The sequence below is a fragment of the Aethalodelphis obliquidens genome, unplaced genomic scaffold, assembly GCF_003676395.1.
Source record: "Aethalodelphis obliquidens isolate GAN/ISIS:26980383/991018 unplaced genomic scaffold, ASM367639v1 scaffold4, whole genome shotgun sequence".
NCBI classification, from domain to species: domain Eukaryota; kingdom Metazoa; phylum Chordata; class Mammalia; order Artiodactyla; family Delphinidae; genus Aethalodelphis; species Aethalodelphis obliquidens.
The window spans coordinates 66695901-66721007 of record NW_020837948.1 but is presented as its reverse complement, the minus strand read 5'-3'; the positions used below and the strand labels follow the sequence as shown (position 1 = coordinate 66721007).

General features: G+C 39.1%; 1 protein-coding gene and 1 long non-coding RNA gene across 2 annotated transcripts in view; one reads left to right on the top strand and one right to left on the bottom strand.

The window, feature by feature from the left end:
- The window catches only part of RNF180 (ring finger protein 180), a 278165-nt gene that overhangs the window by 74464 nt on the left and 178594 nt on the right, over nucleotides 1–25107 (top strand). The window lies entirely within an intron of this gene.
- LOC113617493 (uncharacterized) lies at nucleotides 1992–24061 on the bottom strand. Its single transcript, XR_003431670.1, has 2 exons — nucleotides 23998–24061; nucleotides 1992–2056 (listed from the first exon to the last, which is right to left on the bottom strand). It is a non-coding gene; the product is annotated as an uncharacterized LOC113617493 (long non-coding RNA).

Sequence of the window (25107 nt, the reverse complement as noted above, 5' to 3'; positions counted from 1 at the left end):
TTGCATATATATGTGTTAGCATACGTTATTTGTTTTTCTCTTTCTGACTTATATCACTCTGTATGACAGTCTCTAGGTCCATCCATCTCACTACAAATAACTCAGTTTCGTTCCTTTTTATGGCTGAGTAATATTCTGTAGTATATATGTGCCACATCTTCTTTATCCATTCATCTGTTGATGGACACTTAGGTTGCTTCCATGTCCTGGCTATTGTAAATAGAGCTGCAATGAACACCTTGGTACATGACTCTTTTTGAATTATGGTTTTCTCAGGGTATATGCCCAGTAGTGGGATTGCTGGGTCGTATGGTAGCTCTATTTTTAGTTTTTTAAGGAACCTCCATACTGTTCTCCATAGTGGCTGTATCAATTTGCATTCCCACCAACAGTGCAAGAGTGTTCCAGTTTCTCCACACCCTCTCCAGCATTTATTGTTTCTAGATTTTTTGATGATGTCCACTCTGATCAGTGTGAGATGATATCTTATTGTAGTTTTGATTTGCATTTCTCTAATGATTAATGATGTTGGGCATTCTTTCATGTGTTTGTTGGCAATCTGTATATCTTCTTTGGAGAAATGTCTATTTATGTCTTCTGCCCATTTTTGGATTGGGTTGTTTGTTTTTTTGTTGTTGAGCTGCATGAGCTGCTTGTAAATTTTGGAGATTAATCCTTTGTCAGTTGCTTCATTTGAAAATATTTTCTCCCATTCTGAGGGTTGTCTATTGGTCTTGTTTATGGTTTCCTTTGCTGTGCAAAAGCTTTGAAGTTTCATTAGGTCCCATTTGTTTATTTTTGTTTTTACTTCCATTTCTCTAGGAGATGCGTCAAAAAGTATCTTGCTGTGATTTATGACATAGAGTGTTCTGCCTATGTTTTCCTCTAAGAGTTTGATAGTGTCAGGCCTTATATTCAAGTCTTTAAACCATTTTGAGTTTATTTTTGTGTATGGGATTAGGGAGTGTTATAATTTAATTCTTTTTTTTTTTTTTGCGGTGTGCGGGCCTCTCACCACTGTGGCCTCTCCTGTTGTGGAGCACAGGCTCTGGATGCACAGGCTCAGTAGCCATGGCCCACGGGCCCAGCCGCTCCACGGCATGTGGGATCCTCCCAGATCGGGGCACGAACCCATGTCCCCTGCATTGGCAGGCAGACTCCCAACCACTGCGCCACCAGGGAAGCCCTAATTTCATTATTTTACATGTAGCTGTCCTGTTTTCCCAGCACTACTTATTGAATAGGCTGCCTTTTCTCCACTGTATATACTTTGCCTGCTTTATCAAAGATAAGGTGACCATATGTGCATGGGTTTATCTCTGGGCTTTCTATGCGTTCCATTGATCTATATTTCCCTTTTTGTGCCAGTACCATACTGTCTTGATTACTGTAGCTTTATAGTATAGTCTGAAGTCATGGAGCCTTATTCCTCCAGCTCCGTTTTTCGTTCTCAAGATTGCTTTGGCTATTCAGGGGTCTTTTGTGTTTCCATACAAATTCTGAAATTTTTTTTCTAGTTCTGTGAAAAATGCCAGTGGTAGTTTGTTAGAGATTGCATTAAATCTGTAGATTGCTTTGAGTAGTATAGTCATTTTCACAATGTTAATTCTTCCAATCCAAGAACATGGTATATCTCTCCATCTATTGGTATCATCTTTAATTTCTTTCATCAGTGTCTTATAATTTTCTGCATACAGGTCTTTTGTCTCCTTAGGTAGGTTTATTACTAGATATTTTATTCTTTTTGTTGCAATGGTAAATGGGAGTGTTTCCTTAATTTCACTTTCAGATGTTTCACCATTAGTGTATAGGAATGCCAGAGATGTCTGTGCATTAATTTTGTATCCTGCTACTTTGCCAAATTCATTGATTAGCTCTAGTAGTTTTCTGGTAGCATCTTTAGGATTCTGTATGTATGGTATCATGTCATCTGCAAACAGTGACAGCTTTACTTCTTCTATTCCAATTTGGATTCGTTTTATTTCATTTTCTTCTCTGATTGCTGTGGCTAAAACTTCCAAAAGTATGTTGAATAAGAGTGGTGAGAGTGGACAACCTTGTCTTGTTCCTGATCTTAGTGGAAATGCTTTCAGTTTTTCACCATTGAGGATGATGTTGGCTGTGGGGTTGTCATATATGGCCTTTATTATGTTGAGGAAAGTTCCCTCTATGCCTACTTTCTGCAGGGTTTTTATCATAAATGGGTGTTGAATTTTTCTGAAAGATTTCTCTGTATCTATTGAGATGATCATATGGTTTTTCTCCTTCAATTTGTTAATATGGTGTATCATGTTGATTGATTTGCGTATATTGAAGAATCCTTGCATTCCTGGGAAAAACCCCACTTGATCATAGTGTATGATCCTTTTAATGTGATGTTGGATTCTGTTTGCTAGTATTTTGTTGAGGATTTTTGCATCTATGTTCATCAGTGATATTGGCCTGTAGTTTTCTTGCTTTGTGACATCTTTGTCTGGTTTTGATATTAGGGTGATGGTGGCCTCTTAGAATGAGTTTGAGAGTGTTCCTCCCTCTGCTATATTTTGGAAGAGTTTGAGAAGGATAGGTGTTAGCTCTTCTCTAAATGTTTGATAGAATTTGCCTGTGAAGCCATCTGGTCCTGTGCTTTTGTTTGTTGGAAGATTTTAATCACAGTTTCAGTTTCAGGGCTTGTGATTAGTCTGTTTATATTTTGTATTTCTTCCTGGTTCAGTCTCAGATGGTTGTGCATTTCTAAGAATTTGTCCATTTCTTCCAGGTTGTCCATTTTATTGGCATATAGTTGCTTGTAGTAAACTCTCATGATTCTTTGTATTACTGCAGTGTCAGTTGTTACTTTTCCTTTTTCATTTCTAGTTCTATTGATTTGAGTCTTCTCTCTTTTTTTCTTGATAAGTCTGGCTAATGGTTTACCAATTTTGTTTATCTTCTCAAAAAACCAGCTTTTAGTTTTATTGCTCTTTGCTATCGTTTCCTTCATTTCTTTTTCATTTATTTCTGATCTGATCTTTATGGTTTCTTCCCTTCTGCTAACTTTGGGGTTTTCTTGTTCTTCTTTCTCCTCTTGCTTTAGGTGTAAGGGTAGCTTGTTTATTTGATATGTTTCTTGTTTCTTGAGTTAGGATTTTATTGCTATAAACTGCTTTTGCTACATCCCATAGGTTTTGGGTCATTTTGTTTTCATTGTCATTTGTTTCTAGGTATTTTTTGATTTCCTTTTTGATTTCTTCAGTGATCTCTTGGTTATTAATTAGTGTGTTGTTTAGCGTCCATGTGTTTATATTTCTTACAGATTTTTTCTTTAATTCATATCTAGTCTTAGAGCGTTGTGGTCAGAACAGATACTTGATACGATTTCAGTTTTCTTAAATTTACCAAGGCTTGATTTGTGACCCAGCATATTATCTATCCTGGAGAATATTCCATGAGTACTTGAGAAGAATGTGTATTCTGTTGTTTTTGGATGCAATGTCCTATAAATATCAATTAAATCCGTCTTGTTTAATGTATCATTTAAAACTTGTGTTTCCTTATTTATTTTCATTTTGGACGATCTGTCCATTGGTGAAAGTGGGGTGTTAAAGTCCTCTACTATGATTGCGTTACTGTTGATTTCCCCTTTTATGACTGTTAGTATTTGCCTTATATATTGAGGTGCTCCTGTGTTAGGTGCATAAATATTTACAATTGTTATATCTTCTTCTTGGATTGATCCCTTTATTATTATGTAGTGTCCTTGTTTTCTGTTGTAATAGTCTTTGTTTTAAAATCTATTTTGTCTGATTTGAGAATTGCTACTCCATCTTTCTTTTGATTTCCATTTGCATGGAATATCTTTTTCAATCCCCTCACTTTCACTCTGTATGTGTCCCTAGGTCTGAAGTGGGTTTCTTGTAGACAGCATATATACGGGTCTTGTTTTTGTATCCATTCAGCCAGTCTTTGTCTTTCGGTTGGAGCATTTAATCCATTTACATTTAAAGTAATTATCAATATGTATGTTCCTATTACCACTTTCTTAATTGTTTTGGGTTTATTATTGTAGGTCTTTTCCTTCTCTTGTGTTTCCTGCCTGTACAAGTTCCTGTAGCATTAGTTGTAAAGCTGATTTGGTGGTGCTGAATTCTCTTAGCTTTTGCTTGTTTGTAAAGCTTTTAATTTCTCCGTCAAATCTGAATGAGATCCTGCTGGGTAGAGTAATCTCAGCTGTAGGTTTTTCTCCTTCATCACTTTAAATATGTTCTGCCACTCCCTTCTGACTTGGACAGTTTCTGCTGAAATATCAGCTGTTAACCTTATGAGGATTCCCTTATGTGTTATTTGTTGTTTTTCCCTTGTTGCTTTTAATATTCTTTTTATTTAATTTTTGATAGTTTGATTAATATGTGTCTTGGTATGTTTCTCCTTGGATTTATCCTGTATGGGACTCTCTGTGCTTCCTGGACTTGATTAACTCTTTGTTTTCCCATTTTAGGGAACTTTTCAACTATAATCTCTTCAATTTTTTTCTCAGTCTTTTTCTTTTTCTCTTCTTCTTCTGTGACCCCTGTACTTCGAATGTTGGTGCATTTAATGTTGTCCCAGAGGTCTGTGAGACTGTCCTCAATTCTTTTCATTCTTTATTCTTTATGCTGCTCTGCAGTAGTTATTTCCACTATTTTATCTTCCAGGTCACCTATCCGTTCCTCTGCCTCAGTTATTCTGCTGTTGATCCCTTCTAGAGAAATTTTGATTTCATTTACTGCGTTGTTCATCATTGTTTGTTTGCCTTTCGTTCTTCTAGGTCCTTGTTAAACGTTTCTTTTATTTTTTCCATTCTGTTTCCAAGATTTTCGATCATCTTTAGTATCATTATTCTGAATTCTTTTACAGGTAAACTGCCTATTTCCTCTTAATTTGTTAGGTCTGGTTGGTTTTTGCCTTGTTCCTTCATCTACTGTGTGTTTTTGTCTTCTCATTTTGCTTAACTTACTGTGTTTGGGGTCTCCTTTTCGCAGGCTGCAGGTTCATTGTTTCTGGTGATTTTGGTGTCTGCCCCCAGTGGCTAAGGTTGGTTCAGTGGGTTGTGTCGGCTTCCTGGTAGAGGGAACAAGTGCCTGTTTTCTGGTGGATGAGGCTGGATCTTTTCTTTCTGGTGGGCGGGTCCATGTCTGGTGGTGTGTTTTGGGGTGTCTGTAGCCTTATTATGATTTTAGGCAACCTCTGTACTAATTGTTGGGGTTGTGTTCGTGTCTTGCTAGTTGTTTGGCATAGAGTGTCCCTCACTGTAGCTTGCTAGTTGTTGAGTGGAGCTGGGTCTTTGCGATAAGATGGAGATCTCTGGAAGATTTTCGTCATTTGATATTACGTGGAGCTGGGAGGTCTCTTGTGGACTAGTATCCTGAAGTTGGCTCTCCCACCTCAGTGGCACAGCCATGATGCCTGGCTGGAGCACCAAGAGCCTGTCCTTCACACGGCTCAGAATAAAACGGAGAAAAAAAAATAGAAAGAAAGAAAAGAAAGGAAGAAGGTAAAATAAAATAAAATAAAGTTATTAAAATAAATTTTAAAAATTATTAAGGAAAAAAATTTTTTCAAGTAATAAAAAAATAAAAAATGGAGAGACAGAACCCTAGGACAAATGGTAAAAGCAAAGCTGTACGGACAGAATCACACACAGAGGCATACACATACTCACAAAAAGAGAAAAAGGGAAAAAATGTATATATATTGTTGCTCCCAAAGTCCACCTCCTCAAATTGGGATGATTCGTTGTCTATTCAGGTATTCCACAGTTGCAGGGTACATCAAATTGATTGTGGAGATTTAATCTGCTGCTCCTGAGGCTTCTGGGAGAAATTTCCCTTTCTCTTCTTTGTTCACAGAGCTCCAGGGGTTCAGCTTTGGATTTGGACCCACCTCTGTGTGTAGGTCACCTGAGGGCATCTGTTCTTCACTCAGACAGGATGGGGTTAAGGGAGCAGCTGATTCGGGGGCTCAGGCTCACTCAGGCCGGAGAGAGGGAGGGGTACAGATGCGGGGAGAGCCTGTGGTCAGCAGAGGCTGACGTGACGTTGCACCATCCTGAGGCGTGCCGTGCATTCTCCCAGGGAAGTTGTCCCTGGATCACGGGACCCTGGCAGTGGCGGGCTGCATAGGCTCCTGGGATGTGTGGATAGTGACCTGTGTTTGCACACAGGCTTCTTGGTGGCGGCAGCAGCAGCCTTAGCGTCTCATGCCTGTCTCTGGGGTCTGTGCTGTTAGCCGCGGCTCGCACCCATCTCTGGAGCTCCTTTAAGTGGCACTCTTAGTCCCCTCTCCTCGCGCACCAGGAAACAAAGAGGCAAGAAAAAGTCTCTTGTCTCTTCGGCAGGTCCAGACTTTTCCCCGGACTCCCTCCCGGCTAGCCGTGGCTCACTAGCCCCCTTCAGGCTGTGTTCACGCCGCCAACCCCAGTCCTCTCCCTGGGATCCAACCGAAGCCCGAGCCTCAGCTCTCAGCCCTGACCCATCCTGGCGGGTGAGCAGAGAAGCCTCTCAGGCTGGTGAGTGCCGGTTGGCACTGATCCTCTGTGTGGGACTCTCTCCGCTTTGCCCTCCGCACCCCTGTGGCTGCGCTCTCCTCCATGGCTCCGAAGCTTCCCCCCTCCACCCCCTGTCTCCACCAGTGAAGGGGCTTCCTAGTGTGTGGAAACCTCTCCTCCTTCACAGCTCCCTCCCACTGGTGCAGGTCCCATCCCTATTCTATTGTCTCTTGTTTTTTCTTTTTTTTTTTTTGCCCTACCCAGGTACATGGGGAGTTCCTTGCCTTTTGGGAGATCTGAGGTCTTCTGCCAGCGTTCAGTAGGTGTTCTGTAGGAGTTGTTCCACACGTAGATGTATTTCTGATGTATTTTGGGGAGGAAGGTGATCTCTGCGTCTTACTCTTCTGCCTTCTTGAAGCTCCTCCCCACAAATTTTGTGTTTTTGATGTCATATTTTATATCCTCATGTTTATCCCTTCACTGTTTATTGTAGTTACTTTTATAATTTTTTGCATTTTAATCTTCATACTAGCTTATTTAAGTGGTTGATCCATAGCCTTTACTATATATTTGCATTTACTAGTCAGATTTTTCCTTTTCTATAGACTCTTACTTCTCATTTTATCCTTTTATTTTCCTCTTAGATAACAATCTTTAAACGTATCTTTTAGGGTATATTTAGTATTGAAGAGCTTTTAATTTTTGTTTGTCTGAAAAGTCCTTTATCTCTCCTTCAATTCAAAATGGTAATCTTGCTTGGTAGAGTATACCTAGGTTGCAGGTTTTTCCTTTTCAGCACTTTGAATATATCATGCCATTTCCTTCTGATCTGTAAAATTTCTTCAGAAAAATCAGCCTGTAGCTTTATGTGGATTTCATTTATACGACTGTTTTTCTTTTGTTGCCTTTATAATTTTCTCTTTAATTTTCAATTTTATCCTTTTAAATATGGTATATCTTGCTTTGGGAGCCTCTGCACTTCTTGTACGTTGATATCTGTTTCCATCTTCAGGTTTGGGTAGTTTTCAGCTAAAATTTCATTAAATGCTTTTTTGACCCCCTTCTCTTTCTTCGCCTCTGGGACCCATATAATGCAGACATTGGTATGCTTGATATTGCTGCATATGTCCCTTAAACTCTTCTCATTTTTTAAATTTGTTTTTCTTTTTGCTGTTCTGATTTGGTGAATTCCATTATTCTATCTTCCAGATCACTTATTTTTTCTTTGTTTCACCTAGTCTGCTATTTGTTCCTTCTAGTGTGGTTTTCACTCCAGTTATTGTATTCTTCAGTTCTGATTAATTCTTTTTTATGTTTTCTAGTACCTTGTTAAAATACTCACAGTGTTTATCCTTTCTTTTCCCTAATGCAGTTAACATTCTTATTACTAATGCTTTGAACTGTTTATCTGGTAAATTATTTCTGTTTCATTAGTTGTTTTTTCAGGGGTTTTCCCTTGCTCTTTCATTTGAAACAAATTCCTCTGTCTTCTCATTTTGCTTAACTGTCTCTCTATGAAGTTTGGTGAAACAGTTTCCTATTCCAGTCTTGAAGGGGTGTCCTTGTGTGGGAGCTTCCCTACACAATCTGTGTGTGCCCAGTGGCTTTGGTGGGAGAGCTGGATCTGACATGAACACAGGTCACATCTTCTCCCAGGGCGAGCTGGCAGCTGTCACCTTAGTAGGAGGTTCGGCTGGAGATGCAGGAGCTAGAGCCAGAGCCAGGTGTGAGCAGAAGCCCTGAGAGTCAGGTCTGAGCTGGTTCTGTTCACTTTAAGTGTATGCTCTCCTCCCTCCCAGCTCTGGGACCCTTGGCCCAGAGGGGAGCAGTGCTAGAGCTAGAGGGGTGGAGTGGGCACTCAGTGTAGGTTGGGCCATGGGTTGTGCCGGTCCCAGCCCTATTCAGTGTTTTCTAGTGCAGTTAATACCCTGTCTCCCTGAATGCCAGTAAAGATCACCCTCTCCTGGTTCAGTTGCTGTTCCAAGTTGAGCTAGCTCTATTACTCACAACTGCACTCTCCTCTCTGTTGCTGCATCCCTTGCCCTAGTGTCAAGCTGTGCCATGGAGCAAGAGGGGCTGGGATGGGCCCTCTGTGTGGGTCAGGCCGTGGGCTGTTGTGGTGCCAGGACCAGAGTTCCAGACCACTCCCCATGTACTGCCTCGGCAAGTGCCAGTGATGGCTACCTTTACCCTGTTAAGATGCCATGCTGGGTCTGGGCTGGCTCTGACCTTCACAACTGCACACTTTCCTTGGTTGCTGCAGCCTTTACCCTAGTGTGGACTGTGCCATGGAGCAAGCAGGGCCAGAGCAGGTGCTCAGCTCAGTCTGGGGCATGTGCCAGGGTGGGTGTGGGTAACTAGCCAGAGTTCTGGGCAGTTTCAGTTTGCTTCCTCTACTTTGTTTCAGGAGTAAGCAAGTGTGTGCTCACTCTGTGAGAATGGAGCCCAGGTTTCTTAAGCCCTCCTGTGAGTGCCACTGGTTTTCAAACGAGCTAAAGGGATTTATCTTCCTGGAGTCAGACCCCGAGGCTGGTGTGCCCAATATAGGCTTGAACCACTCACTCCCCAGGGAATATCTCTGATCCCATGTAATCTAGCTCCTCTTTTCTGTTCCCTTCCAGAGGTGCAGGACCTGACCTGACCACTTCTTTTCCCTTTCTACCCAGTTCTGTGTAGATCTTTCTTACAGCCATGTTTGTACGAGAGTCTTTCTGCCAGTCTTCAGTTTGTTTTCAGTAAGAATTGCTCCACATGTAGATGTATTTTTGATTTGTTTGTGGTGGAGGTGAGCTCCGTGTCCTCCTACTCTGCCATCCTGATGTCCCCTCAGATTTAAATTTTCTAATGCTTTAGCACAGTTTGTACACAGTAGATGATCAGGAATTTTTTTTAAACAAGGTTTTTTTTTTTAAATTTTAGAGTAGTTTTAGGTTTATAGAAAAGTTGTGAAGCTAGTATAGAGAGTTTCCATATGTCCTACACTGTTTTCCCTATTATTTATATTTTATGTTAGTATTTTACATTTGTCACAATTAATGAATCAATATTGATAAATTACTATTATTTAAACTTCATACTTTAATCAGATTTCCTTAGTTTTTACCTAATATTCTTTTTCTGTTCCAGGATACCATCCAGGGTATCATATTTCATTATATTTAGTTGTCATGTGTCATTAGGCTCCTCTTGGCTTTGACAGTTTCTCAAACTTTCCCTGTTTTTGATGACCTTGACATCTTTGAGGTTACCTAGTTAGGTATGTTGTAGAATGCCCCTCAGTTAAGGTTGTTTGATCCTTTTCTCATTATTAGACTGGGGTTATGAGTTGTCTCATGGGTTCCCACGTCCTACCCCCGTGTTTGATGATTTACTAAGAGGACTCAGCCTATAGTTGTAGTCATAACTATGTTTTATTTCAGTGTAAGAATACAAACCACAAAGGGAAAATGTGCATGAGGCAAAGTCTAGAAGAAACCAAGTGCAAACTTTGAAGAGTCCTCTCCCCATTGAGTTATATAGAATGAACTGAATTCTTCCATCAACTAGTTATAACAACATGTGTGCAATGTTGTGTACCAGGGAAGCTTATTATAGACTCAGTGCCCAGGGTTTTTATTGGGGGTTGGTTGTGTAGACATCCTATGCCTGGCACATACCAAATTCCAGACTCCAGAAAGAAAGCAGATGTTCAACATAAAGCATATTGTTTGTGCAAATATTTTAGGCACAGTGAGCCATTGTTATCAATTAGGATGATAGGAGCTCTTGAGAAATTCAGGTTCTCAGATGCCTGCCAAGGGCCAGCCTTTTAAGAACTGATAGGCCTCTACATTAACTCTTTTCTGTACCTTTGTTTTTGGGAGGAAGAACACAGAATTGAAATGCCATTTTCATCACATTACACATCATTTCAAGGATATATACTATCAACATGACTTATTACTATTAATGTTAACTCAGGAATGTTTTGAAACAGGGAAAAATAATAATTATCATACTTATATATTCCTTATGTACTAGTTTCCTATTATTGCTACCACAAATTACCACAAACATAGTAGTTTAAAACGATATTGTTTTATCATCTTATTTTTCTAGAGGTCACAATCTGAAAATGGGTGTTGTAGGGCTAAAAATCAAGGTGTTGGCAGGGCTGCATTCTTTCTGGAGGCTCTAGGGTAGAATTTGTTCCTTACTTTTTCCAGCTTCTAGGGTCTGTCCACATTCCTTGGCTTGTGGCCTCCTTCCATTAATGACATCACTGTAACATCTGCTTCCTTTGTCACATTTTTTCTTTGACGTATTTAAGGGCCCTTGTGATTATATTAGGCCCACCTAGATAATCCAGAGTAATCTTTCCATTTTAAGTTGCTTAACTTAATCACAACTGTCAAGTCCCTTTGACATGTAAGGTAACATAAATTCCATGAATTAGAACATGGACATCTTTGGGGAGTCATTAATCTGCCTACCCCATCTGACTATATGCTGGGTGGTTTTCTAATTTATTTACTTCATTTAATCCTACACCATTTTATGAGGTAAGTTCTATTATGGTCACCATTTTATGGATGGAGAAACTGAGGATCAGAGAGGTTAAATAACTATACTAGGCCCACAAACCTAGTATGTGGCAAATCTAGATCCCAAAGTTTATGCTCTTAATCACAATACCGTGGCCTCTCAAGAAAGGATTTTTTTCTCACATATTTTATCATTCTTTGATGATTAACAAAACATCTTATTATTGTATACCTTTATTCTTCATTCATTCTCTTCTTCATTTGACTAGTGCCCTTGGATAGCTGACTCATAGAAACTATGCTAAGTATTGAGGATACAACAATGAATGAAATATGATCCCTCCCTCAGGGACCTTTGACTGAATGGGGAAGACATCTGTGAACATCAGTGATCCTTTTCTTATGTTTTTGCAGAAATGCCATATCATAGTGAATTTTGGCCAACAGTTTACTTAATCCAAGATTTCTTTGGCCAAGACCTTGAGATGCAACTGAGAATCCCAGAGCAGTCACAAAGAAGCTTGATTGGGAGAGGGTAGCAAGATTGCGCAGAAGTGGGAAGATTGATAACAGAGAAAAAAGGAGAAATGGTCAGCTGATGAAGAATTTTTATGTAGTAGTCAGAAACATATATTTGATTCTGAGGTTGCTATGTAGCTGCTGGACAGTACTGTGTAGCTCCACACTGAGTCCACAGTAGTAGCTCAGTAAATGGTTGCTGAGGGGATGAATTGAACATATGAATGATGTATCCATTGCTTCAGACCTGGAAAATGCTTTAAGTGTGGAGGCTAACAGTGGTTCCTAACCCTGGATGCAAGTTGGAATCCTCTCAGGAGGTTTTAAAAATGGCAGTGCCTTCTCTATCAGATTATGTCTTGGTTGGTCTAGACTGGGCATCATTACATACGTTTGTGTATTTTAAAGTATATATATACTTTCAAGTAATTCCAGTGTAGCCAGGGTTGAGAACTATTGGAAAGAAGAGCTGTCAACAAAAAGGACTTAACAGTTGTTTAGAAGTGATTTGATACAGTCCTTGACAAAGCACTTATTAACAAGAGCAAAGAGAATTTATTCCGATGGATGTTCCAGAGGAAGGGTGACTGGCTAGAATTAGGCTGAGATGAAGAACCATACTGGAGAAGACAAGATATTTTGATCTTATACTTTCTAGCACCTCATCTAGCTCCTTACATGTAGTAAAACACAGTATAAATACTTATGTCTAAGTAACATTTAGTATATCCAGGTAGCTTTTCTTAGCCTGGTATTAAAAGAATGAGAATTTTGGTTAGGAGCAAGGGGGAGGGAGGGAATTGTTTGGAAAAGTTATGGTAATGATAGCAGCAGTTAACATTTATTGAGCTTTCAGTATGTTAGGTACAGCACAAGATGCTTTATTTGTATCATCTGATTTCCATGAGCTATTAGGTTGTGGATTATGGGGAATCGCTAAGGGGGCAGGCTTTGGAAAACTAGGGAGGAGCATGAAGACACTGGCTTCTTCAGGCACTAGGGGGGAAAAGGCAGTTGGAAAGTAGAAGAGCGAATTTGCATCCTTTCCTTTCCCAAATTTCATGTAAGGCCAACTTTGTGTAAGGAAAGGAGAAAACATTATTATAATCAGTAAGCTAGTCCCAAAGTGACACGTACAGAAAACTGGAGCTTATCACATAGGACTGAGCTTAGTCTAGCTGTGTTTGATGAGTAGAACCAGGCTCTGCCTTCAGCTCCCAGTGTGCACTGGGAAGACTGTGCCTGGTTTACATTCTAAACCTTCGCGTTTCATTTCATTTACATCAACCAAGGTATTCACTGCCCACCTGTTGTTCTCCCTCCTTGTTCCATTTCTGCCCTTACGCATTTTAAAAATCATAGACAGCTGCTGGCAATGGCTCCTTGTCCTGTTCAGACCTCCTTAAAACTTGTCAGATGCTGAGATGTAAGTCTCACCTACTCTTCTCACAAATGGGAACCTCACAATATCAGCTTCCATGTGCCCAGAAACAGGGGAAGTAGCTGGAATACTCTCCCTGGCTCTGCATGACTAATTGTAATTGCTATCACTTCAGCTTTCTTTTACAAAGTAATATTTTGAAGTTAATTTTTCATTTTAGAAGCAATATAACAGTGTTAGAGAAAGTGTAGAAAACTGAAAAATACATTTACAAATCAATCGAGCAATTACCTGAGGTGGGTGGCAGATATGATCTGGGGGACTATAAGGGAAATCCAACTCTCTTAGTTATGTTTTACTTCTTAAGTTGGGTGGTATCATCGCAGGTGTTTTCTTCTGTTTCCTTCTGTTTTATCTGTCTTTACTATTTTATAATGCATTGAAAAATCCCCTAATAATGCCATACCCTTTTTAGTCGCCATTTTTGCTGCAAAATCTTAGCTTGTGCACCTTTGTTCTCCTTGTAAAGTTAGAGGCTCCAACAAATAATATAGGCATTTCCAGGTCTGAAGCATCATTCAGATATTCAGATCATCCCCTCAGCAACCATTTTCTGTTACCTAAGAGGTTCACTTTTTATAATGCTTTTATAATACTCTATTAGAATAAAATTGAATATTTAATAATCCATGAGAAAAATTTTCCACTAAAAATAATTATATATCTATGTTGCACTAGGACATGCTATTCAGCTCTAAAATTCTGTGCTTTTATGACCCTCGCTGGAGTATTACTTGTATAGGTGACATGGGTCATCTTGTTTTCCAACACCAGAGGGCGCCAAATTTCCTCGTGCAGCAAAATGATCAAAATTATTTCTTTCCATCAAAGAATTTCACATACTGGGGTAGAATATGGAATGGTACGTTTTTAGTCTCTTGACAGATTAAAAAAGTAAGAGAATTTGTGCTTTGTGAGAAAGAGTTTACAAATCATGCTAAGGCTGTCTCTTGTTGCCATCAGCTAGGAATCTGTCAGTGTTTTAATTCAGCTGCTTTTCAGGGGTATACTATGTTTGTTAGAGGGAATAAAACAGCTACTCGGGAATAATGCTGGGATAAATTATTTTGAAGGAGCTATAGATAATCCATCTATTCTGGCTTTAAGTTTCAGGTGGCATGTGCAGTTTTTTGGAAATAGGCATGACCCCTAAATTCAGGATAAAATCAATGGCAAGGGTTGTGCTACGGTATGGAGTAGGGTCCTGGCAGAGGGGGGTAAAATGATGTGAGACAGAAAATTGCAGTGAACGATTCACACCTTGATGTTTAATAGAGTTTTGTTTACTTTCATTTGATAAGACATCCTTCCCCCATTCTTGAATAAAAGAATGTTTGGAACAAGGCCACACGAGCCAGTGCTTCTTTTTACTAATTGTACTTTTTATGTTCAGTTTAACATTTAAAGATATTTTTATAGTAAATGTGTATGTTAAATTATTTCTAATCATTAGACCTTTTTTTCCCCCTTTTATCTCCAGCCACAACAATTGATTATTTTGATTTTCTAATCACTAGCAAATACAAATGAGCATCTTCTATAAAGCAGCAGCATAATCCTGTAGGGAAAATACCAAGCAGTTATTTTAAGGAAATCAAGGTGCTAGCTCCCTCTATGTACTTAAGGTAGTATGTTATAAATTACCATATATTTAGTCACTTAATACAACAGAAATATATTATAGTTCTGGAGATCAGAAGTGTTAAGTGGGTCTCACTGGGCTAAAATCAAGTTGTTGTCAGGGGTGCATTCCTTTCTGGAGGCTCTAGGGGAAAATTTACTTTCTTGCCTTTTATAGATTCTAGAGTCTGTCTTCTTTGGTTGGCTCATGGCCACCTTCCATCTTCAAAGTCAGCAATGGCTAGTCAACTCTTCGTTATATGCTATCTCTCTGGCTCTGACTCTTCTGTCTTCCTTCATCCCGTTTAAAAACCCTTGTGGATGGATCCCTGAACAACGATGGTGGAGCAGAACAACGTGCTCTCACTCCCTCTTGTGAGAACACCACAAGCACAACTAGCTGCTGGACAATCATCGACAGGAAGACACTGGAACTCACCAGAAAAGGTACCCCACATCCAAAGACAAAGGAGAAGCCACAATGAGATGGTAGGAAGGGTGCAATCACAGTAAAATCAAATCCCATAACTGCTGGGTGGGTGACTCACAGACTGGAAAACATTTACACCACAGACGTCCACCCACTGTAGTGAAGGTTCAGAGCCCCACGTCAGGCTTCCCAACCTGGGGGTCCAGCAACAGAAGGAGGAATTCCTAGAGAATCAGACTTTGAAGCGTAGTGGGATTTGATTGCAGGACTTCGAAGAACTGGGGAAACAGAGACTGCACTCTTGGAGGGCACACACAAAGTAGTGTGCACATCGGGACCCAGGGGAAGGAGCAGTGACTGCAGGGGAGACTGAACCAGGCCTACCTGCTAGTGTTGGAGGGTATCCTGCAGAGGCAGGGGGTGGCTGTGGCTCACCGTGGGAACAAGGACACTGGCAGCAGAAGTTCTGGGAAGTACTCCTTGGTGTGAGCTCTCCCAGAGCCTTCCATTAACCCCACCAAAGAGCCCATGTAGGCTCCAGTGTTGGGTTGCCTCAGGCCACACAACCAACAGGGAGGGAACCCAACTCCATCCATCAGCAGTCAAGCAGATTAAAGTTTCACTGAGCTCTCCCACCAGAGCAACAGTCAGCTCTACCCACCACCAGTCCCTCCCATCAGGAAACTTACACAAGCCTCTTAGATAGCCTCATCCACTAGAGGGCAGACAGCAGAAGCAAGAAGAACTACAGCCCTGCAGCCTGTGGAACAAAAACCACATTCACAGAGAGATAGACAAGGTGAAAAGGCAGAGGGCTATGTACCAGATGAAGGAACAAGATAAAACCCCAGAAAAACAATTAAATGAAGTAGAGATAGGCAACCTTCCAGAAAAAGAATTCAGAATAATTATAGTGAAGATGATCCATGACATCGGAAAAAGAATGGAGGCAAAGATCCAGAAGATGCAAGAAATGTTTAACAAAGACCTAGAAAAATTAAAGAACAAACAAACAGGGATGAACAATACAATAACTGAAATGAAAACTATCCTAGAAGGAATCAATAGCAGAATAACTGAGGCAGAAGAATGGATAAGTGACCTGGAAGACAGAATGGTGGAATTCACTGCTGTGGAACAGAATAAAGAAAAAAGAATTAAAAGAAATGAAGACAGCCTAAGAGACCTCTGGGACAACATTAAGTGCAACAACATTTGCATTATAGGGATCCCAGAAGGAGAAGAGAGAGAGAAAGGACCAGAGAAAGTATTTGAGGAGATTATAGTCGAAAAATACCCTAACATGCGAAAGGAAATAGCCACCCAAGTCCAGGAAGCGCAGAGAGTCCCATACAGGATAAACCCAAGGAGAAACACACCAAGACACATATTAATCAAATTGGCAAAAATTAAAGACAAAGAAAAATTATTGAAAGCAGCAAGGGAAAAATGACAACATACAAGGGAACTCCCATAAGGTTAACAGCTGATTTCTCAGCAGAAACTCTACAAGCCAGAAGGGAGTGGCATGATATACTTAAAGTGATGAAAGGGAAGAATCTACAACCAAGATTACTCTACCCAGCAGGATCTCATTCAGATTTGATAGAGAAATCAAGAGCTTTTACAGGCAAGCAAAAGCTAAGAGAATTCAGCACCACCAAACCATCTCTACAACAAATGTTAAAAGAACTTCTCTAATTGGGAAACACAAGAGAAGAAAAGGACCTACAAAAACAAGCCCAAAACAATTAAGGAAATGGTTATAGGAATATACATATTGATAATTACCTTAAACATGAATGAATTAAATGCTCCAACGAAAAGACACAGGCTTGCTGAATGGATACAAAGACAAGACCCATATATATGCTGTCTACAAGAGACCCACTTTAGACCTAGGGACACATTCGGACTGAAAGTGAGGGGATGGAAAAAGATATTCCATGCAAATGGAAATCAAAAGAAAGCTGGAGCAACAATACTCATATCAGTTAAAATAGACTTTAATATAAAAAATGTTACAAGAGACAAGGAAGGACACTACATAATGATCAAGGGATCAATCCGAGAAGAAGATATAACAGTTATAAGTATATATGCACCCAACATAGGAGCATCTCAATACATAAGGCAACTGATAACGGCTATAAAAGAGGAAATCGACAGTAACACAATAATAGTGGGGGACTTTAACACCTCACTTACACCAATGGACAGATCATCCAAAATGAAAATAAATAAGGAAACAAAAGCTTTAAATGACACAGTAGACCAGATAGATTTCATGGATATTCATAAGACATTCCATCCAAGAAGAGCAGATTACACTTTCTTCTCAAGTGCGCACAGAACATTCTCCAGGATAGATCTCACCTCGAGTAACAAATCAAGCCTCAGTAAATTTAAGAAAATTGAAATCATATCAAGCATCTTTTCTGTCCACAATGCTATGAGATTAGAAATGAATTACAGGGAAAAAACCGTAAGAAAACACAGACACGGAGAGGCTAAACAATACGTTACTAAATAACCAAGAGATCACTGAAGAAATCAAAGAGGAAATCAAAAAATACCTAGAGACGAATGACAATGAAAACACGATGATCCAAAACCTATGGGGTGCAGCAAAAGCAGTTCTAAGAGGGAAGTTTATAGCTATGCAAGCCTACCTTAAGAAACAAGAAACATCTTAAATAAAGAATCTAACGTTACACCTAACGTAACTAGAGAAAGAAGAACAAACAAAACCCAAAGTTAGCAGAAGGAAAGAAGTCGTAAAGACCAGAGCAGAAATAAATAGAAACAAAGAAAACAATAGCAAAGATCAATAAAACTAAAAGGTCATACTTTGAGAAGATAAACAAAATTGGTAAACCATTAGCCAGACTTATCAAGAAAAAGAGGGAGAGGACCCAAATCAATAAAATTAGAAATGAAAAAGGAGAAGTTACAACAGACATGGCACAAATACAAAGCTTCCTAGAGACTACTACAAGCAACTCTATGCCAATAAAATGGACAACATGGAAGAAAAGGACAAATTCTTAGAAAGGTATAACCTTGCAAGACTGAACCATGAAGAAACAGAAAATATGAACAGACCAATCACAAGTAATGAAATTGAAACTGTGATTAAAAATCTTCCAACAAACAGAAGTCCAGGACCAGATGGCTTCACAGGTGAATTCTATCAAACATTTAGAGAAGAGCTAACACCCATCCTTCTCAAACTCTTCTAAAAAATTGCAGAGGAAGGAATACTCCCAACTCATTCTGTGAAGCCACCTTCACCCTGATACCAAAACCAGACAGAGATACTACAAAAAAAGAAAATTACAGACCAATATCACTGATGAATAAAGATGCAAAAATCCTCAACAAAGTCCTAGCAAACAGAATCCAACAACATATTAAAAGGATCATCCACCATGATCAAATGGGATTTATCCCAGGGATGCAAGGATTCTTCAGTATATGCAAATCAATCAATGTGATACAGCATATTAACATATTGAAGAATAAAAAGTATACGATCATCTCAATAGATGCAGAAAAAGCTTTCAACAAAATTCAACACCTCTTTATGATAAAAACTCTTCAGAAAGTGCACATAGAGGGAACCTACTTCAACATAATAAACGCCATATATGACAAACCCACAGCAAACACCATTCTCAATGGTGAAAAACTGAAAGCATTTCCTTTAAGATCAGGAACGGACAAGGATGTCCACTCTCACAACTATTATTCAACATAGTTGTGGAAGTCCTAGCCACACCAATTGGAGAAGAAAAAGAAATAAAAGACTACAGATTGGAAAAGAAGAAGTAAAACTGTCACTCTTTGCAGGTGACATGATGCAATACATAGAGGATCCTAAAGATGCCACCAGAAAACTACTAGGGCTAATCAATGAATTTGGTAAAGTGGCAGGATACAAAATTAATGCACAGAAATCTCTTGCATTCCTATACACTAATGATGAAAAATCTGGAAGAGAAATTAAGGAAACACTCCCATTTACCATTGCAACAATAAGAATAAAATACCTAGGAATAAACCTACCTAAGGAGACAAAAGACCTGTATGCAGAAAACTATAAGGCACCTATGAAAGAAATTAAAGATGATACCAACAGATGGAGAGATATAGCATGTTCTTGGATTGGAAGAATCAATATTGTGAAAATGACTATACTACCCAAAGCGATCTACAAATTCAAGGCAATCCCTGTCAAATTACCAATGTCATTTTTTATAGAACTAGAAGAAAAAATCTTAAAATTTGTACTGAGACACAAAAGACCCCGAATAGCCAAAGCAGTCTTGAGGGGAGAAAACGGGGCTGGAGGATTCAGACTCCCTGACATCAGACTATACTACCAAGCTACAGTAATCAAAACAATACGGTACTGGCACAAAAACAGAAACCTAGATCAATGGAGCAAGATTGAAAGCCCAGAGATAAACCTATGCACCTGTGGTCAACTAATATATGACAGAGGAAGCAAGGATATACAATGGAGAAAAGGCAGTGTCTTCAATAAGTGGTGCTGGGAAAACTGGACAGCTACATGTGAAAAATGAAATTAGAACACTCCCTAACACCATACACAAAAATAAACCCAAAATGGGTTAGAGACCGAAATGTAAGACCAGACACTATAAAACTCTTAGAGGAAAACATGAAGAACACTCTTTGACATAAATCACAGCAAGATCTTTTTTGATCCACCTCCTAGAGTAATGGAAATCAAAACAAAAATAAACAAATGGGACCTAATGAAACTTAAAAGCTTTTGCACCGTAAAGGAAACCATGAACAAGACCAGAGACAACCCTCAGAATGGGAGAAAATATTTGCAACGAATCAGTGGACAAAGGATTAATCTCCAAAATATATAAACAGCTCATGTGCTCAATATTAAAAATACAATCAACCCAATCCAAAAATGGGCAGAAGACCTAAATAGACATTTCTCCAAAGAAGACATACAGATGGCCAAGAAGCACATGAAAAGCTGCTCAGCATCACTAATTATTAGAGAAATGCAAATCAAAACTACAATGAGGTATCACCTCACACCCGTTAGAATGGGCATTATCAGAAAATCTACAAATGCTGGAGAGAGTGTGGAGAAAAGGGAACCCTCTTGCACTGTTGGTGGGAGTGTAAGTTGCTACAACCACTATGTACAACGGTATGGAAGTTCCTTAAAAAACTAAAAATAGAATTACCATGTGATCCAGTAATCCCACTACTGGGCATATACCCAGAGAAAACTATAATTCAAAAAGATACATGCACCCCACTGTTCATTGCCTCATTATTTACAATAGCTAGGTCATGGAAGCAACCTAAATGCCCATCAACAGGCGAATGGATAAAGAAGATGTGATACTTATATACAATGGAATATTACTCAGCCATATAACGGAATGAAATTGGGACATTTGTTGAGACATGGATGGGTCTAGAGACTGTAATAAAGAGTGAAGTAAGTCAGGAAGTGAAAAACAAATATTGTATATTAACGCATCTATGTGGATCCTAGAAGAATGGTACAGATGAACTGGTTTGCAGGGCAGAAATTGAGACACAAATGTAGAGAACAAACGTATGGACACCAAGCGGGGAAAGCTGCTGGGGGGGGGGGTTTGGGTGCAGGGAGGTGTTATGAACTGGGCGATTGAGGTTGACATGTATACACTGATGTGTATAAAATTGATGACTAATAAGAAACTGCTTTATAAAAAAACAAAATTCAGAAATTCAAAAATAAAACAAAAAAAATCCTTGTGGTTATACTGAGCCCAGCCCACTTAATCCAGGATAATCTCCTTATTTTAAGATTAGCTGATTAGCAACCTCAATACCATGTATAGTCTTACACTTGCCATTTAATATAACATATTCACAGGTTCCAAGGATTAAGATGTGGGTATCTTTGGAGGAGTAGGGATTGTTTTGTCTATCACAGATGGTTTTGCTGGTATCTATGGGTCAGGCCAGCCTTGAGAGAGAAGACGTAGCTACTTACAGGTATTGAAAGCTTAGGGAAAAATGAATGTTTTCTCTAACCTTCCCTGGAATTTCTACATTACTCACTACTACAGTTTTTCTTGGGGTTCTGAAAATGAATGTTTTTTCTGGGAGGCATAATTCATTAATTCTGTATCAAGTCATTAGCATGATAATTTGACAGAAATGATTAGTCCATCAGGGTCTTGCTAAGTACTACTGTACTTAGTAGTTTGGCAATTAACTTTGGGTTGGGGAGCTGGATCAGGAAAGGTAAGAGGCAGAAGGCATTGTTGGACAAGGTTTAGTGAGCTCAGGACAGAGAAAACAGCTTGAGGGCAAATGGCTGCTTACTAAAAAGTATGATACTAAAGATAATATTGATCTACCATACAGAGTTGCCTAGAGCCAGGACTCTGAGTAAAGGAACATTAGACAATAAACCACATGTCTTGGTGCATAAATAACTCCCATATAGCCCAAGGCTATACTAAGATCTATCAGGATTCATTTCACTCTATAGAAATAATAGTCACAGACCACAAGTATATTAATGATAAAAATGACAACTTTCATTTAGAGTGCCCATGTGAGTTTTTGATATATAATAATGAGCTATGTACCCTAAAAGACCAGTTATCCTGATTTTATTCTTTGTGTTATTTTGAATCAGCTAAGTGCTATATGAAAGAAAGACACTTAATTTTTCCTCGGATGGTGTAAATTATTTTTTATCATTATTGGAGTATAATTTCTTTACAATGTGTGTTGGTTTCTGCTTTATAACAAAGTGAATCAGCTATACATATACATCTATCCACATATCTCCTCCCTCTGTCTCCCTCCTACCCTCCCTATCCCACCCTTCTAGGTGGTCACAAAGCACTGAGCTGATCTGCCTGTGCTATGTGGCTGCTTCCCACTAGCTATCTATTTTACATTTGGTAGTGCATATATATGTCCATGCCACTCTCTCACTTTGTCCCAGCTTACACTTCCCGCTCCCTGTGTCCTCAAGTGCATTCTCTATCTCTGCGTCTTTATTCCTTTCCTTCCCCTAAGTACATCAAAACCATTTTTTCCCTTTTTTTTTTAGATTCCATATATATATATATATATATATATGTTAACATATGGTACTTGTTTTTCTCCTTCTGACTTACTTCACTCTGTATGACAGACTCTAGGTCCATCCACCTCACTACAAAAAACTCAATTTTGTTTCTTTTTATGGCTGAGTAATATTCCATTATATATATGTGCCACATCTTCTTTATCCATTCATCTGTCAATGGACACTTAGGTTGCTTCCACGTCCTGACTGTTGTAAATAGAGCTGCAATGAACATTGTGGTACATGACTCTTTTTGAATTATGGTTTTCTCAGGGTATATGCCCAGTAGTGGGATTGCTGGCTCATATGGTAGTTCTATTTTTAGTTTCTTAAGGAACCTCTGTACTGTTCTCCATAGTGGCTGTATCAATTTACCTTCCCACCAACAGTGCAAGGGGGTTCCCTTTTATCCACACCTTCTCCAGCATTTATTGTTTGTAGATTTTTTGATGATGACAATTGTGACCGGTGTGAGATGATACCTCATTGTAGTTTTGATTTGCATTTCTCTGATGATTAGTGATGTTGAGCATCCTTTCATGTGTTTGTTGGCAATCTGTATATCTTCTTTGGAGAAATGTCTATTTAGGTCATCTGCCCATTTTTGGATTGGGTTGTTTGTTTTTTTGATATTGAGCTGCATGAGCTGCTTGCAAATTTTGGAGATTAATCCTTTGTCCGTTGCTTCATTTGCAAATATTTTCTCCCATTTCAAAGGTTGTCTTTTTGTCTTGTTTATGATTTCCTTTGCTGTGCAAAAGCTTTGAATTTTCATTAGGTCCCATTTGTTTATTTTTGTTTTTATTTCCATTTCTCTAGGAGGTGGGTCAAAAAGGATCTTGCTGTGATATATGTCATAGAATGTTCTGCCTGTGTTTTCCTCTAACAGTTTTATAGTGTCTGGCCTTACATTTAGGTCTTTAATCCATTTTCAGTTTATTTTTGTGTATGGTGTTATGGAGTGTTCTAATTTCATTCTTTTACATGTAGCTGTCCAGTTTTCCCAGCACCACTTATTGAAGAGGCTGCCTTTCCTTCATTGTATATTCTTGCCTCCTTTATCAAAAATAAGTTGACCATATGTGCATGGGTTTATCTCTGGGCTTTCTAACCTATTCCATTGATCTATATTTATGTTTTCGTGCCAGTACTATACTGTCTTGATTACTGTAGCTTTAGAGTATAGTCTGAACTCTGAAGCCTGATTCCTCCAGCTCCGTTTTTCTTTCAAGATTGCTTTGGCTATTCAGGGTCTTCTGTGTTTCCGTACAAATTGTGAAACTTTTTGTTCTAGTTCTGTGAAAAATGCCATTGGTAGTTTGATAGGGATTGCATTGAATCTGTAGATTGCTTTGGGTAGTATAGTCATTTTCACAATGTTGATTCTTCCAGTCAGGAACATGGTATGTCTCTCCATGTGTTTGTAACCTCTGTAATTTCTTTCATCTGTGTCTTACAGTTTTCTGCATACAGGTCTTTTGTCTCCTTAGGTAGGTTTATTCCTAGGTATTTTATTCCTTTTGTTGCAGTGGTAAATGGGAGTGTTTCTCCTTAATTTGTCTTTCAGATTTTTCATCATTAGTGTATAGGAATGCAAGAGATTTCTGTGCATTAATTTTGTATCCTGCTACTTTACCAAATTCATTGATTAGCTCTAGTAGTTTTCTGGTAGCATCTTTAGGATTCTCTATATATATTGTATCATGTCTTCTGCAAACAGTGACATCTTTACTTCTTTTCTGATTTGGATTCCTTTTATTTCTTTTTCTTCTCTGATTGCTGATTCCAGAGCTATGTTGACTAATAGCAGTGAAAGTGGACAACCTTGTCTTGTTCCTGATCTTAGAGGAAGTGGTTTCAGTTTTTCACCATTGAGAATGATGTTGGCTGTGGGTTTGTCATATATGGCCTTTATTATGTTGATGTAAGTTCCCTCTATGCCTAATTTCTGGAGCATTTTTATCATAAATGTGTGTTGAATTTTGTTGAAAGCTTTTTCTGCATCTATTGAGATGATCATATTGTTTGTTTTTGTTTTTTTTTTTGCGGTACGCGGGCCTCTCACTGTTGTGGCCTCTCCCGTTGCGGAGCACAGGCTCTGGACGCGCAGGCTCAGCGGCCATGGCTCACGGGCCCATCTGCTCCGCGGCATGTGGGATCTTCCCGGACCGGGGCACGAACCCGTGTCCCCTGCATTGGCAGGCGGGTTCTCAACCACTGCACCACCAGGGAAGCCCGATCATATTGTTTTTATTCTTCAGTTTGTTACTATGGTGTATCATAATTGATTGATTTGCATATATTGAAGATTCCTTGCATTCCTGGGAAAAACCCCACTTGATCATGGTGTATGATCCTTAATGTGTTGTTGGATTCTGTTTGTTAGTATTTTGTTGAGGATTTTTGCAGCTATGTTCATCAGTGATATTGGCCTGTAGTTTTCTTTCTTTGGACATCTTTGTATGGGTTTGGTATCAGGGTGATGATGGCTTCATAGAATGAGTTTGGGAGTGTTCCTCTCTCTGCTATATTTTGGAAGAGTTTGAGGATAGGTGTTCACACTTCTGTAAATGTTTGATAGAATTCACCTGAGAAGCCATGTGTCCTGGGCTTCTGTTTGTTGGAGGGTTTATAGTCACAGTCTCAATTTCAGTGCTTGTGATTGGTCTGTTTATATTTTCTGTTTTTTCGTGGTTCAGTCTCCAAAGGTTGTGCTTTTCTAAGAATTTGTCCATTTCTTCCAGGTTGTCCATTTTATTCACATATAGTTGCTTGTAGTAATCTCTCACGATCCTTTGTATTTCTGCAGTGTCAGTTGTTACTTCTTCTTTCTCATTTCTACTTCTATTGATTTGAATCTTCTTCCTTTTTTCTTCATGAGTCTGGCTAATTGTTTATGAATTTTATCTTCTCAAAGAACCAGCTTTTAGTTTT